Source organism: Pseudonaja textilis, chromosome 1, assembly GCF_049901715.1.
Source record: "Pseudonaja textilis isolate UNSWEBS1 chromosome 1, rPseTex1.2, whole genome shotgun sequence".
Taxonomy (NCBI): domain Eukaryota; kingdom Metazoa; phylum Chordata; class Lepidosauria; order Squamata; family Elapidae; genus Pseudonaja; species Pseudonaja textilis.
The window spans coordinates 150,852,855-150,868,267 of NC_141990.1; the positions used below are offsets into that span (position 1 = coordinate 150,852,855).

General features: G+C 35.7%; 1 protein-coding gene across 1 annotated transcript in view; it reads right to left on the reverse strand.

The window, feature by feature from the left end:
• PLEK (pleckstrin) overlaps positions 1-15,160 on the reverse strand; it is a 60,811-nt gene extending 45,651 nt beyond the window's left edge. The window contains exon 1 of the mRNA XM_087919286.1: positions 15,029-15,160. The gene's annotated coding sequence lies outside the window, so the exon portion shown is untranslated. The remainder of the gene's footprint in view (positions 1-15,028) is intronic.
• Between the last annotated feature and the right edge of the window lie 253 nt (positions 15,161-15,413).

Genomic DNA, 15,413 nt, shown 5'->3' on the forward strand with positions numbered 1-15,413 from the left:
CAAAGCTATTAGGATTGCAAACTAATACACACAGTGCAAAAAATAAAATTGTCCACCTAACATTTACACAAGAACATCTCCAGAAGAGGGAGCATTTCTATAACAGAGGTTTATTTAGTTTCTTGTAATTTTGAGGTCACTTTAAAGTATCATACAAGTTATACTCATTTGACAATGTAAACTTTTTTACTGGCAAGTGGTAACTTAATTTTTTTATGCCCTCTATAAAAGTGAGTGTACGGAAGGCTACTTTTTTCCAATACACAGTAGCATGTCTGGAGGTTTTGTGAACCAAATCTTATCAAATTACTTTTCAAGTGAATCATTTCCCACATATTCCCATTGATGGTCAGTTATTGCCTTTATTTTTGGACCTTTGAAAGCAAGTAATAGAAGGCCTTTGAAAGATACAGATGAAACTGTTACAATAAGATGGTGATTGTTTGAAAGCAGCATTCCAACTCTAACTGAAAATAAGATAACATCTTTGGCTGTGGTTCTCTTCCCTTCCAGCACATTTAAATTGGCAAAGAAACCTTCCTTTCATTCTGTAAATGCCAGGATCACCATAAATACAATTCAATTTTAAATAAGTCTTTAATGCATGTTTGTAAATGCAAACTCAGCTTGTCATGGACTTGCCAGTCCTATCATTTACTTAATGAGAAAGCCTAATCAGCTGCTTTAGTAGAAATGTCCATGGCAGCTGTTCTGAGAAATCCCTATGGGGTGAACCATCTCTTCCCTATCTCAGATCTGGGTGATTCACAGCCAAGGGAACACAAAGCTTCCAATGTTCTAATCATCTGTTAATGAGGGGTTTTTTTGCATTCCCTTTGGTCTACTTTCTATTACATACTACTCTTGATAGTTTTAGTTAACTCTTAGCAATGGGACTGGGAATTATACCACTGGGACAGTTGTACACCTGACATTTCAAGCAATAGAAATGATATAACTAAGTAAACATATTTTGCCTGAGATACACCAGGAAACTACTTCCCCTCCTTCTTTATATATTGCAAATGGGGACATATTGAGTAGGATTCCACAATATTCCAGCATGAGTTCCGGTTCCAACTTAGATACAAAGCTAGCTGGGTGACTTTGGCCCAGTCCCTCCCTCTCAATTCTAGGAGAAAGCCAAGGACAAAACACTTCTGAATATGTTGCCAAGAAAACTGCAAAAACTAATCCAGGTATTCACCAGGAGTCAACATTGACTCAAAGGTGTATGCACATGCACACACACATGGGTGTGGGGGGGGGAGAGAACAGATTGCATTTTTCACATCACTAGATAATTTGGCATTCAAATTATCCTTGAAAGATATGTTACGTACTAAATACATCTTGTTCTTGCAGAACTTGGTGTGCCATAAACAGAGACAATTATCTCACAGCAAGCACAATTATTTATGTATTTGTTTAGGGTAATGAGTGGACAGAACTACTTTGTTTTATAAGTAGAGGATGAGAGCAGTTGAACCCCTTCATTCTCATCTAAACTCTTCTGATATTAAAGCAGCACTGAGGGAAACATGAAACTTTTCAACTATGTTCATCAACCACTTCTGTATAATGGATAAAGATGTATATTTTAATAATACATGCTGTGATCTTCATAGGAATGCTTTCCACAGAAGAATTTTTGTTTTCTTTTGTTGGCAAGACTGATAGCCACTACTCAATGCAGCACAGCCATCTTGAAAAGCACTTAAATATGTGGAAAAAGAATATTTTAACGGTAGATGATAGAAGGTTCTTTAGAGTGGATCATAATCACTCCTTTAGAGTGAATCAGAATGTAACTTGTAAATAAAATATTGTACTTTGCAGCATCCATTTCAAATGGAAGAAGAACATTCCATTTCCAATTCTAGAAAACAAGACTATAAATTTAGAAATATTAGCAGTACAGTTTTTTCCCATCCACATTGTATTGTCACTATCATTTACACATGTTTTGTTGAATAAGCCAGAGATGGTATTCAACCGGTTTGCACCTACTCAGGCGAACCGGTGGTGGTTATCTGTCACTGGTGGCAACCCCTGGCTGGCCACACCCCCAACCCGGCCGGTCGCTCACTTGTGATCACTCTCATAGCTTTCCATTCCCCACATCCTCTTTTTCCCTGGGAAAAAGGAAAAAAGGCATGGATGCTGCAAGTATCGCTTTCCCTGTGTGAGTTAAAGTGTCTGGAGTGAGAAGGAGTGTGGTCTGACAGAGGGGGTGGGGGAATCCACTCAAGCCTTGGAGAAATTTAAAGGAGCTGCTTCCAAAATGCTTGTCTGTTAAGTGCTCTGTGTGTGTGTGTGTGTGTGTGTGAGAGAGAGAGAGAGAGAGAGAGAGAGAGAGAAGGTAGAGAAAGAAAGAAAAAAATAGGAAAAGAGAGATAAAACTCTGTGCTATTATTTTTAATTGTTCCATTATTTATCATGTGTTAATATTTTACACTGTCCCTACACCTAGAGTGATTTTTCTGCCTTTCTTTTGCCCAGGGCTACCACATATTTTTCAGGGTTTACATGCATTCAATGTCAATAGTCCAGAGCATAAAATACACATGTGTTTAACAAGAGTTGAAAGGGACCTTGTAGGTCTTCTAGTCCAACCCCCAGCTCAGGCAAGAAAACTGAGGATGCCAAACTCTGAGTAGAAATCCTGGGAAAGGTGTCAGAATAATACTTAGAAGGGACCTTGGGGTGAACCCTATGCCATTTCAGAGAAATGGCTGTCCGGTCTTTTCTTAAAAACTTCCAGTGATTGAGCATCCTGAACTTCTGGAGACAGGCAGTTCCACTGGTTAATTGTTCTCACAGTCAGGAAGTTTCTCCTTAGTTTTAGGTTGCTTCTGTCTGTTCAGTTTCCATCCATTGCTTCTTGTTTGCATTCTGCTTCTTTGGAAAATACACTTCTTTGTGGCAGCCCCTTAAAAGCCTGTTGCCTATCACACTCTTGGGTAAAGCATGTGAGCTATTTCCTCCTTTAAGTGGTCCATGAAAGTACATCTATAGTATGCAGATAATAAAGTCAAAAACGGTGAACAACATTTTTACAGAACTATAGATAAGTTGAGGCTGGGTGACAAGGAATGGCTGGGAGGGGAGGGGCCAGGTGAGGCACCCCTTGATGTGAGTGACATTGAGTTGGCCACGCCTACCCAGTCACATGACCAAGCCATGCCCACCCAATCACACACCCATGCCACACCCACCCAGTCACATGATCACAAGCCACACCCACCAAATAAGCTACGCCCACAGAACCGGTAGTAAAAAAATTTGAATTCCACCACTGGAATAAGCCACAAAAGATATGCAGATACTTGTCCAGTCTGCAAAAATCTGGATGATGACTAGATGGCTGCTCTAAATATCAGCTTTCACAATGCCTCTGTACTATATAATAATTATACAAAGTTTTCTTTTTCTTTTATCCAGATCTGGTAGCCTTCAACCCCAATGGCTAGGTTTACATATTATTCTATGCAGTGGTGGGATTCAATTTTTTTACTACGTGGTTCGGTGGGCATGGCTTGGTGGACGTGGCAGGGGAAGGATATTGTAAAATATCCAGTCAGAGGTGGTATTCGCCGGTTCTCCGAACTACTCAAAAATTCCTCTACAAGTTCTCAGAACTGGTCAGAATCTGCTGAATACCACCTCTGATTCTATGCTAATATGATGTTGTGCATTACTGTGATGCGCAAATCCAAGCTGGGTTCATACATTATGTTAAATCATGATTTATTAAAGCATATTTATTGAAGAAGTGATAGTGACTGAATTCACACATGCTAAGCTACAGTGGGTGGTTTACGCTTTCACTAAGCAATAAATCAGGTAATCATGTTATGCTTTAGTTATATCTGTGAATCCAATCTTGTTCAATGCCTCATATAGTTTAAGAATAGAAGGGTGGGCCTAGGTTGCATACATCTAATAAAGAGGATTGCTTACTTCCCAGTGTACAATGCTTCAATACATCTATAATGAATATTGGCAAATCTGATTATTAAGATATTTAAACCTATTATTTTTCTAAACATCTATGAATGCCTGTATTTCTAGAGTCAGAAATATGAAAGGAGAAATTTTTCACTTTGGCTCCATTTTCAGAATAAAGCACAACTTGTAGATTGTATCATTTCTAATGTACAAACTATACAATAGGTGCTATATAGTCTATGTGATTCTTGCATCCCTCCCCTTCCTCATTTTCCATAATGGGGAAATTTAGTCATGAAGCGCTAATGACATAGCTTGAATTTATTACATTTTGAAAAGATTACAAAAAAAAAACTAGGCATGATGAAGGCTCCTAAAGGAGATAGGTTGTTTACACAATATTTAATTGGCCCCAGTGGGAACAAGGACAGCTGTGCAAAGGTTACTTGTTCAATTTTTCTTCTGCATGTACTTGTTATACTTGTATTATGGACTGAAAATATGGGATTCTATAATTCGTTGTATATTTAATTTAATAAAAGTCCATCATTACACATTAAGCATGAATCTGTAACAAAAGCAAAAAATGATAACATGATCTAAGTTTCAGTAAGATCAAAAGCTGGGGGAAGAATTTAGGAGAATCCTGATTTTTAACTGTGATACTTTGTCCAATATGTTGAATTCTACTTGAAGAGAAGTTTCAGAACCAGGAGGAGCAAAAATGCAGCTCCTTTGGGCAACTTGTTAAAGTAATTACATATTTTCCAGGGTGTGTTTTAATAAGTCAGGCAGGCCACTTAACTTCTGCAATATCTCTTCTGTGTTGAATTGGCATTGTGTTGGAATTCATTGTTGGAATATATTTTTAATGCAACAACTACTGTAGTATTTAGCCAGTAGATGGCATTGTTTACAAGTTTGGATCTATGGCATATATTCTATGCTCTTTTTTCTAAGTAGAATTTCCTATTTCCTGTTACAGTTATATAGTTGAGCAGTAAAGCACATGGTGACTGTATCCTCTGTTTGCTCTGTGTGGTGCTTTATATAAACAGAATTTCTAACACATTGCATTATCCAGCCTAAAGTAGCATAATACTCTCTTGTCAGTTTTTAATAATCAAGGCTAAAGGAGACATCAGGGGCTACTAATAAAGGACTTGAGGGCCATATTGGCCAAATATTGCCTACTGCCATCCTATAGGCTTAATTACGTAGTTGACACAGTTATGCAGTACTCAATTTTACTGTTTGCCATTTTTTTTTAAAAAAAAATCATAACACCTGCAATATTCATCTAATAGAAATTCATTCAGTCATTCTGTAAGTTTACATAACTTGAAAGACAACAACTGTGGCATATGAAGGTAACATATTCTAAAAAAAAACTTTGCGTGATGGAATAATTTTTCAAAAAACTTAGTAAATTATTAATAAGTCACGTTAACTGATAATTCTAAAAGAACAATGAGTTAGTGTTTTGGTTTAACTTCTGTGCTTTGTTAATATTTGCATCTGTATTGTGACCAAAACTTGGCTCACCAAAAGCAACCAAACCATTTTGAAGATACAGTATAAATATATTAAGCATGCAAACAACTGCATTGTATACAGAGCTCCCAGCAAAGCATTGGCAGCTTGCTGAGCAGCTTCAAAGAAAAGCAGAACCATAACTTACATGGTTCTGTTTTGGCTTAGTACATTATGAAGATAAGATAAAGGCAGATACAGTGTAATTACAGCACAATATTGGTACGTTGTTAATAAACTCCGTTGGGTGACTTTATTATTTATTACTCAAATTGTGACCCATTGGGTCCTGATTTCAAATATATTTCCCTACCCAAACAGAGAAATGATTAAGTGCCCCCCCCCCCACAAAAAAAAAGCAGTGCGAGTGACTTCCAACTTCCTGCTGGCTTGACTGCTGCTGACAGCTCGCCAGCAGCCGATGGTGTAACCAGTCTACCCAGCTTCTGAAGGGCTAGGGTGGGACCAGTTTATTGAATGTTTGGGCAGCAGTGAGTGGTGCAGCAGCACTGAAGCAACCACAAATTTGCCAAATTTTAATCCCACGAGAGTCATGGATCCCAGATTTTGCATGTGCTCTCTGTGTTAGCCCATTTGAGCTACCCTGGTTCAAAAACTGTTGGCCTATAATGCACTACTTCACCCTGTTAGATGTAATGATATGAATGAATAACTTTGGGGAATGAGGGGAAGAGATGCTACCTAGAAAATAATCTGACAAGAGAGGCAGGAGCCTCCAATAGTGAGCCAGAGAAAGAAACTTAGAAAGGACAAGCCCTCATGGATCCAGTAGTTAAAAGCACCTTCAGAGTTACAAGATTTTGTTAGTACATTCTTACAATAAAGTAGAATTTTAGTTCATCTAGTTGTGTTTCCTGTCTGGTTTTCCTGGTCGGGCTGGCATCAATCTTGTAAGTCTGAAAGTACAAACTTCATGCCATTACTTCTAACTGCTTGATCCATGAAGGCAGGTCCTTTTTAGTTTATTTCTCTCACCGTTAAACCACCGAGGTCTCCTGCTTCTCTTGTCTGTTTCCTAGGTAGCATCTCTTTCCTTCATTCCCCAAGGCCATCCACACATTCCACTAGTTACAGACACAAGAGTTTTACTTGTATATAGATCAGACCTGGGTGTAGATGACCAGACTGAGCCCGAAGGAGGGGCCAAGTGCACCATCAGTTTTGAGTTCCTTCATGTAGACAAGAATCAAAGTCCAGCCTACCTTGAATTCCACAGACTCTTATTGTCAGTTTACCTTGACCATTAGTAAACATGCAGGTGTTAACATGCAACAAACCTGTATTCATTTGAACTGCCTTAATTCCTGATTTCTCTCCCTGACATAGCATTTTTACAGCCTGAAGGCAACATCAATTTCTTTGGCTGTCCCTGTCTGCCCTGTGGCATTGGCAGTGTTGGAGGTAGGTGGCAGCTAGGGGTGGGACAGTTGCAAGAGGGAGGCACTATTGGAGTATGGCATCAGTGGTCCTCCATAACAATTTCTCATGTGGTACCTTGGGAAAATTAAGTGCCCATCCATGACATAGATAGATCCCTTCCCAGTAGGTCAGAATATTAGCTATTCTATCCTTGTGGTGTAGTCAGTGAATATAAATAATTTCGTTTACCAGGCTACAGGCTCTCATTTGATTCTTCCCCCTATTGTTACTCAGAGTCACTTCAGTTTGCTGTAAATGTTTTTTACAGGGCCATTTTAAGCAGTTTACAAATATTGAAGGGATCTTATAAGCAGGATAGTGAGTATATATTGGGCGGGGGTACCTTTTACCACAATGCTAACAACAACCTAATATAATTATAAAAAGAAAATGCAGGCCTCTGTTTTAGTCAACACTGAAGGCTCTGAAGAAAGGTTGATGTAGAGCCTGTAACTGTACTAGCAAATGTGAATAGCAATAGCCCTTAGACTTATATACTGCTTTATAGTGCTTTACAGCCCTCTCTAAGTGGTTTGCAGAGTCAGCCTATTGCCCCCAACAATCTGGGTCCTCATTTAACCTACCTTTAAAGGATGGAAGGCTGAGTCAACCTTTAGCCTGGTGAGATCTGTACTGCCAAATTGCAGGCAGCTGGCACTCAGCAGAAGTAATTTGCAGTACTGCACTCTAACCACTGCGCCACCATGGCTATATTATACTCTGTCACTGAATATATTTGTATGTTTTTAAAATGGTTTTTAATATTATCTTTATGCTTGTTTTTGTTTATTCTGCTTATTGCTGTTTTCCATCATGTTGCTTATACGAGATAGGTGGCTCTATAAACAGAATAAATAAATAAAGCATGATTGTTTGAATTTATAAAATCAGATTCCCAGGAGACTGCCCAACTATTAATTTTCAAATAACGGTTTTAGAAACAGAATTAATATATAAAGAATGAGTGGATCAAGACTGATCGTCGTAGTGGATGGAGCTGATGAACACCTGAAAAAGAAAGAGGTGACAAATATAAAGAACAAAAGGCAATGTAAGAAGTGGTTGTTACATGTGGTAGAAGAAAGAGTAGTTTGCAATGATAGGAAAGTGTGGAGAGATATAGTGGGTAATATTGGTATAAACTCGATTTACTCGTTATTTCCTTTTCTCTTTACTTCATGCCTTAATATATTTTTGCCTACTCTTTCTTACTCCATTTCTATACTTTGAATACTGTTGCTTACCTTAAAAAGGAATAGTATGATAGCTATGTCAGCATATGCTTTATAGCAGTTTTATTGATAGTGCAGCTCTCTCCAAGAAGTTTTTTAATTTACTGCCTAGTCTTTTCAACATTAGGTGAATAACCTTTATATTTCTCTATGCTGCTTATGTCCGATAGTTTTAATCGTAAAGCCTGAAAATATGTGTGTGCATGTTGTGTACTGAAGGGCAAGATGTAAAACAGAACCTTTTGATCAATGTTTAAATCTTGTTTTGCCAGCTCATAAGAATTTTAATATCTTTCATTGTTTGATAAGAGATGTGTACCCTAAGCATGGATTTATGATAAACATTATTAATAGAACTTTAAATATGACTCAGGTTATGAGCTTTTCCAAGCCTTTTAAATCTTGAGGTAGTTATATAAATGCAGCACAACTTTACTCAAGATACTCAGTGAAGGTGGCAAAAGAATATTTAAACTTTTGTGTTTGATCCATTGGCATTTCCAGTCAGTTCTATTCTGAAGTATAAAATATCAGTTATATGGATTCAACTAATTAAATTCCTATTCTGCTTTAAAATTTTAACAAAAATGATGAGTACAAGAAATGGAGTGGAACTTAAAATGTGGATATTTAATAACAGAAATAATAAGTGTAATAATTAATACTGCGAGTTTAAATGACATAAAATGGATTCTGTTGAATCATGGAACATAGACGAGATATCAAGCAGTAACGTGTCATGCACATAACCCAAGCTGCGTGTGCAAACAGTATATAAGATGGGAACCATGAATTTTCCTGTCTTTGATGATCCACAAAGTGTCCGGATTAATGGCTCCTTGTATTGCTGTTTAAAGGAAATTATAGCTATTCTTCCCTTGGGGATCCTGATGATTAGGGGGGAAAATCAGCTAAACAGTGGAAAACATAAGAAACTTACAAATGGAAAGTGACAGCTTCATCCCTCATAAATTTCTAAAAAGGATGGGGGTATCTGCATGATAAAAACCTTCCTGAAAACATTAAAAAAGAATATTACTCTCTTTTTGGAATTCAGCCCTATTATGCATGGTTACGTAAGTTGGATATTAAGAAAGAAGGACAAAGAAAAATATGGATTGGATGAGATTTACTTGAAATACTATGAACCACAAGAAGAACTAATCCATCGATCCTGGAACATATAAACGGCAGAAAGGAGCAAGTGAATAGATGGACAGGATCAAAGAAAATATCTGAATGACCTTGAAAGAGTACAAGTGACTATCAAAAGCAAATTAAGATGGTAAACACATATTCACACAGTCCCAAGAAGTCAAGCCCAATTTTATGGCAAATAACACACTCACACAAATAAACTGCTTCTGTGTATAATTAGATTTTAATGTATTATTTGAAACTGACTCCCCGTCTCCTCTCCTTTATAATAAAACCAGAACTTTAATTTTTAAAGAAATAATAATATCACCATTTAGTTGCACTGTTCATTCAAATTAATGAAGTTTATCAGCTTTACCTTCCTCTTGAGATAAAATAACGATTAATTTTTTCAAGTACTAAGTATATCTTACTGAAATAAGAAAATGTGCATAAATAGTTATGGTTATATAACACTTGCAGATGATTCAAAATTGGGATGGAGAGCTAATAACCTTGAAAACAGAAATAACATTCAACCAATGGAATTGGTGGGACAAACATCTGAAGGTAACAGAATGAAGTCCGGAATATTCACTTAACAAAATGCACAGACATAGGACTGTAAATCCCTGAATCTGTAACTGTATTTATAAAAATAGATTGCAAAATGAAAATGAGTTAACAGTATTAACAGTATGATGAATTGATACGATCCAGTATCAAAAAAGGCAAATGCAAATCCCAGGAATTATTCCACTTGGTTTTATCTCATTTCAAACATTGTATACAGTAAGTTCTAGGCATCACATTTTAAGAAGAATATAGAGAAAGTTCAAGAAATGCTAACAAGTTTAATTACAGGACTAAAAAGTCCTGTGGAGAGAGATTAAAGAGTTGGGTTTGTTTAGCCTTGAGAAGAACAGATTTGATAGCATTCTATGAATAACTGAAAGGGCATATCCATGAATATCTGAAAATACAAAAGAAATATTATCTTTAATTCCAGAGTGCAAAACCCTGGGTTTAAGTTATAAGAAGACAAACTCTAATTAAATGTGAACTTCCAAACAATAAAAGTAATTCAACAACGGAAACAATTTTCCAAGAAATGGGAAGTCTTCACCTGGTTTTGTGCCTAAGGTGGAACTATATTCATGGTCTTCCAGTTTCTAGCCTGATGTATTGATGCCACTGCAGCTTGCTAAAGTTTACAGCTTTAACCCACATTTCAAAATGTTAATAGATTTAAAATTAACACATTTATAATCTTTATGAAAACTCTGCTATTTATTTGATAGTGACTGCCCTTCCATCACTAGATAATTCTATCGTATATCAAAAAGGTATTTTTTTTCCTGCTAGTATAGGAAATATACACTGGATTGAAGCTGTTAGATCTACAGGACTTACAGTCAGTTTAGTCTTATTTCCAGCAGCTTAAGAAATTGGATAATTTGCATAACTGAAGATTTCCTCTGTCTCGATACAACTAGGAGTGAAACCTGGTTTAAGATTTATGGAAACACAATCTGAGGAAATTTTCTGTAAAAACTGAAAGCTTGTATTTCTATGTGTAGTAAAACTTTAATTGGCCTAGAGAAGCTATTACTGCTCTGGTGCTATGATTTTGTTTTCACTCATGGTCAATTATTTGTTGTTTTAGTTTAAAACTTGCACTGATTACTTCCTGAAAGCTACTCTAATCTCTATATGTCTATTTAATAGGGGGAAAAAGAAATATACTGACACTTCTAATTGTCAATGAATTTTGATTCTTTTAAAATTCAGAAAAACAATCAAACCAGAATTTTACTGTTTTTATTTTGATTTAGTTTCTTCTTTTTCACAGCAATACTTTTATATGCACAACAGGTCTTCCATTAAATAACTTGAAATTTAAAAATCTGAAAAATAAAATCTCCAGTAAATTCTAAAGGCTGTTCTGCACATGCTAAAACAAGACTAACTAGTTGATTGATTTAAATTGATTTGAAAGCTGTTTGTCTTAACTTGCAGTTAAATATGTAAGCAAAATTCTACTGATACCCACTGGATTGGAGGGACACAGTTTATCTAAAAATCTGATCTGGAATTACCTAGTGTTAAACTTGTAAATTTTCTAGAAATAAATTGCTTTAGGTTACTGAAAAAAATAGGTATGAAAATCTTGTTCCCAATGTTACTAAAATACACCATAAAATCCTGAAATACAAATTCCACATGTTAAATCTATTGTTACTTAAGTTTGAAAATAAATTCTTTTTACATTTCCCAAAGTGGTGGTAATTTTTTTGTCTGCTTCTTTAAACAAAGCTTTTACTCCCTTAATTTTTCTGAGCTAGCTGTAGAACTTAAATATATGTATTTCATCTTTTGACAATATGAACCTGGAATCGGCAGAGGGTAGTGGTGGGGGAAAAGAGAATTCAATAGCAAAAATAATTTAGAAATAAGCTAATTCCAAGAGCTTTAATGTCAGTTATTTAAAATTAAAGCCTGAATTGCCAGCCTCTTAACAAAGAAAGGTGAACATAATTTATTTCCCTCATTTAACCTCCATCATTTGTCACTTGGACACTTGCATACAACCAACTCTTCTTTGGAGCATGACAGGCTAGGAAATGTGTGTCACATTAGCACTCAGAATTGTTGAGCTGTAGTTCGAAGTGAAAAACTGTATTGTTTGGTGCCATAATTCCTCAGAAGCATATGAAGTGCCTTCTCCATAACATTCTCCTCTGACAAGTCAAAGTAAATCTCTGCTACATATCAACATACCTGTATGGACATATCCATACAATTTTTTTTGCAACAGTATTAAAGTAACTTCCTTAGTTAAAACATGTTTTACTTCCCAATCTTGACTACAGCTCTGCAATTATCAGCCATCTAAGGTAGGCAACATGAGCATCAGAGTTCAGAATATTCTTTATTTTTGTAGGGTGTAATAATAGAATGTTGAAGACCTGTCAGACTTTCTCAACATCTTACACAAAACAAAAGCAAAGCAGGCTTCTTTTTAAGTTTCTCTCTCTTTTGCTTTTCTTAAAAAACTAATATTTTCTGAACCACAGCCACTCTTAATACTATAGTTTATTCATCTCTTCCCTGTTCCCAAAACTAGGGTTACCTTCTATCACAAGAATTCTGTGTGGTTTCCCATCCAATATTAATTAGGACAGACTCCATTTATGGTAAGAAAAGGTTGGCCAACTGCACTTGCTTTTTGAGATTGTTGGATATAATAATAATAGGCTCCTTTGAGTCAAAGTCAAACCCTGGAGATTTCATGAGCACATTCTTGATTTTTTTTTCTCAATCACATGAAAAAAGAAACCTGTTTTTCAACTTTCTAAAACAGCTTACACCATTGATATTTCCTGTTGATCTCCACTCAAGTGTCAACCATGCTCAACCCTACTTAATTTTAGAGATCAACCATGGACTATGGCCATCTAGGTGTGGCCATTATTCTCACTGAACAGTAATTTCAATTAGTTTATATTTTACTTGATTTGTGCTCTAATATATCTGTCAGGTGCGAACAAGACTCATACATGCAGAATATGAGATAACTATTTTATTATGTTCTGCCTATAATACAGGAATCCCCTATCTGGCAATCTACTCTTAGGAACAATTAGATAAGGCTCCAAGGATTTTGGAGAGGGGTTGGTCCTAGCCCTTTTGTGGTTGCACTGTGACTACAGGCTAACTTAACGCTTGATCCATCTTCCCTGCTATGCTTTATGCTTCCCAACACCATCTCTTCATTATGTAGAAATATCTTATTCAAATTTATTTAAAATAATACTAACAGATTTTACAACAATCATACACAAATCAGATTTATGCTTTATTTTCTAGTCCTGAAAGAACAGGTACATTCAGCTTAGCTTTTCGTAAATATTTTGCTTTATTTTCCATTCAACAGGTTCAGATCAAATCAAATGTTACGGTCTTAAAATGAAACACAGTCAAAACCTAGTTATTAAAATTAATAATAGCAATATAAAACAAATTAAAATATTTCAACTCTCATAATAGATACTTTATAGAACCAGTGCTATGGAATCACAGTCATATGACAATTCTTTACTGCTATTAAACAAAACATTAACAATTAAAATATTACTTTTGTATCCCTGTCGGGTAAAAGGAAATGAACATAAAATTTTGTCTAAATGTACAAGATTTTTTAAAAGATTGAATTAACCTAAGGTAGGAATCAAGAGTAAAATTGACAGAGTAGAGTACAAAATGTTCACTTGATTCAGTATCACCTGAGTCATACAGACAGAATCTTGAGGACATTGCAATTTTACAAAGCTTGTCTTCTAAAGAAAAAAAGTTTATGGTAGAGCATTAAATTGGGTTGGGAGATGCCCATCAATATTTACGATGGATGAATGAATACCAAAGAACCACCAGGATAAATCTTGGAAATCTGTAAGCGTCAATACATAATATAGATTCAACTCAGTCCTTCTGTAATGCTATGTCCTAGTTCCTCTGTTTAACGATCATCTTAGCCTTATCTAGTCCTTGATATTTGATACATAAGTGAAAGGCCATATGAATGTAATTAGTTTGAAATGCTTTCCCATCATGTAGATCTAAAATTGTCAGATGGTATTAGTGGCAGCAGCCCAGCTGAGGCCAGGATATGCCTTAGTGAAGTTGTCAGCATAACTAGTTGAAATGTTTGGCAGTATTAGTAATGCATGAGGAACCCAGCTAGGCAACTGAAAAAGAGTTCTTAAGAAATGTGGTAGAACTTTTGCATAGGAAACATACTTCACATGAGGCCTTAAAATTTACATATGAGGACTATGCCCTGTATAATAACCAAGCAAATGATTTCATAAATAAATAATAAATAAGTGCTATTGGAATATAATTTATCCTTGTTTTTGATGGAAGATAGGGGCCTATATTGGCAAATTTATATACACAGAAATATTTTCCAAAGTAGTATTCAAAAAATAAAGTATTAATTTCCTAAGTTCAAAGTCTTTAAATTACTCTCAATAAAAAACCCATATATCTGGAACATTTTAATATGGGATGGTATTCCTTTTGTTTTATGAAATGTTTCTCTTCCCTTGAATTTGGAAAAGCGATTTGACTTTTGAGAAGTAGGTAGTATAGTAACATGACATTTTCTCAAAACATTTAAAAGAAACAGTAACCTTTACTAAAAATAAATATGAGCCTGTATAATAGCAACAAAGAATTATATTGCCTGTGTACCTTGGTTTTAAAAAGGAGATATTTTGAAATGGAATTTACAAGGACTCAAGTATTCCCTGCTTTGCGGTAAAAAGGAGTTTATAGCTTTTGGATATTCAAAGGAGAAAATCAATTTATTTAGATGGGGTCCAGAACCATTAATTCATAAAAAAAATGATTAATGCATTGCAAAGGCAGGAAGTGACAGCCAACTCCAAAGAAGGGCATCATTGTAAAGAACAAGAAGCTAAAAATCAATATAAAACAGCATACAGTAATGATACATAGGTCTAGTATATTCAGCTCTCACAGAAAAGTTTATTTCTATTAAAAAATATTGTATGTCTTGCAAGGTAATCTACAGTTTGAAAATCCTAGCTTGCACAGAATAGTTTGAGCATGCTTAGGATGAAATGGATTTTGCTGGCCAAAAATGCTCCAACTAATAAGCTCTGTATTTATGTATTTATGAAAAACCTGTTCATAAATATATGACTTACCTTTCTGGTTCTCCAGCAGTGGTGACTTTAAGAAGAGATTGGACAACCATTTTTCTGAAATGGTATAAGGTTTCTTGCTTGAGCAGGAGTTCCACTGGAAGACCTCCTTCCAACCCTTCCTTCTCTGTTGTTGTTAAAAAGGTTTGCCACTTGTGGGAACTCTTGGTATAGCTCAAACTAGTTGAAAGAAGCTGTGAATGAGTGAACTGTAGACAAGAGAATGATTGCTCCAAAAATCCAAGAAAATTTATGATGTACTAGCTCAATACCCATGCTTCGCTACAAAACTATTGTGGTTGCGGGGAAGATAAGGGGGAAAAAATTCTGCCTCTGCCTACCAGCATCCATCGGTATTCATCTGGCTGGCGTCTTGTTAGTGTGTGAG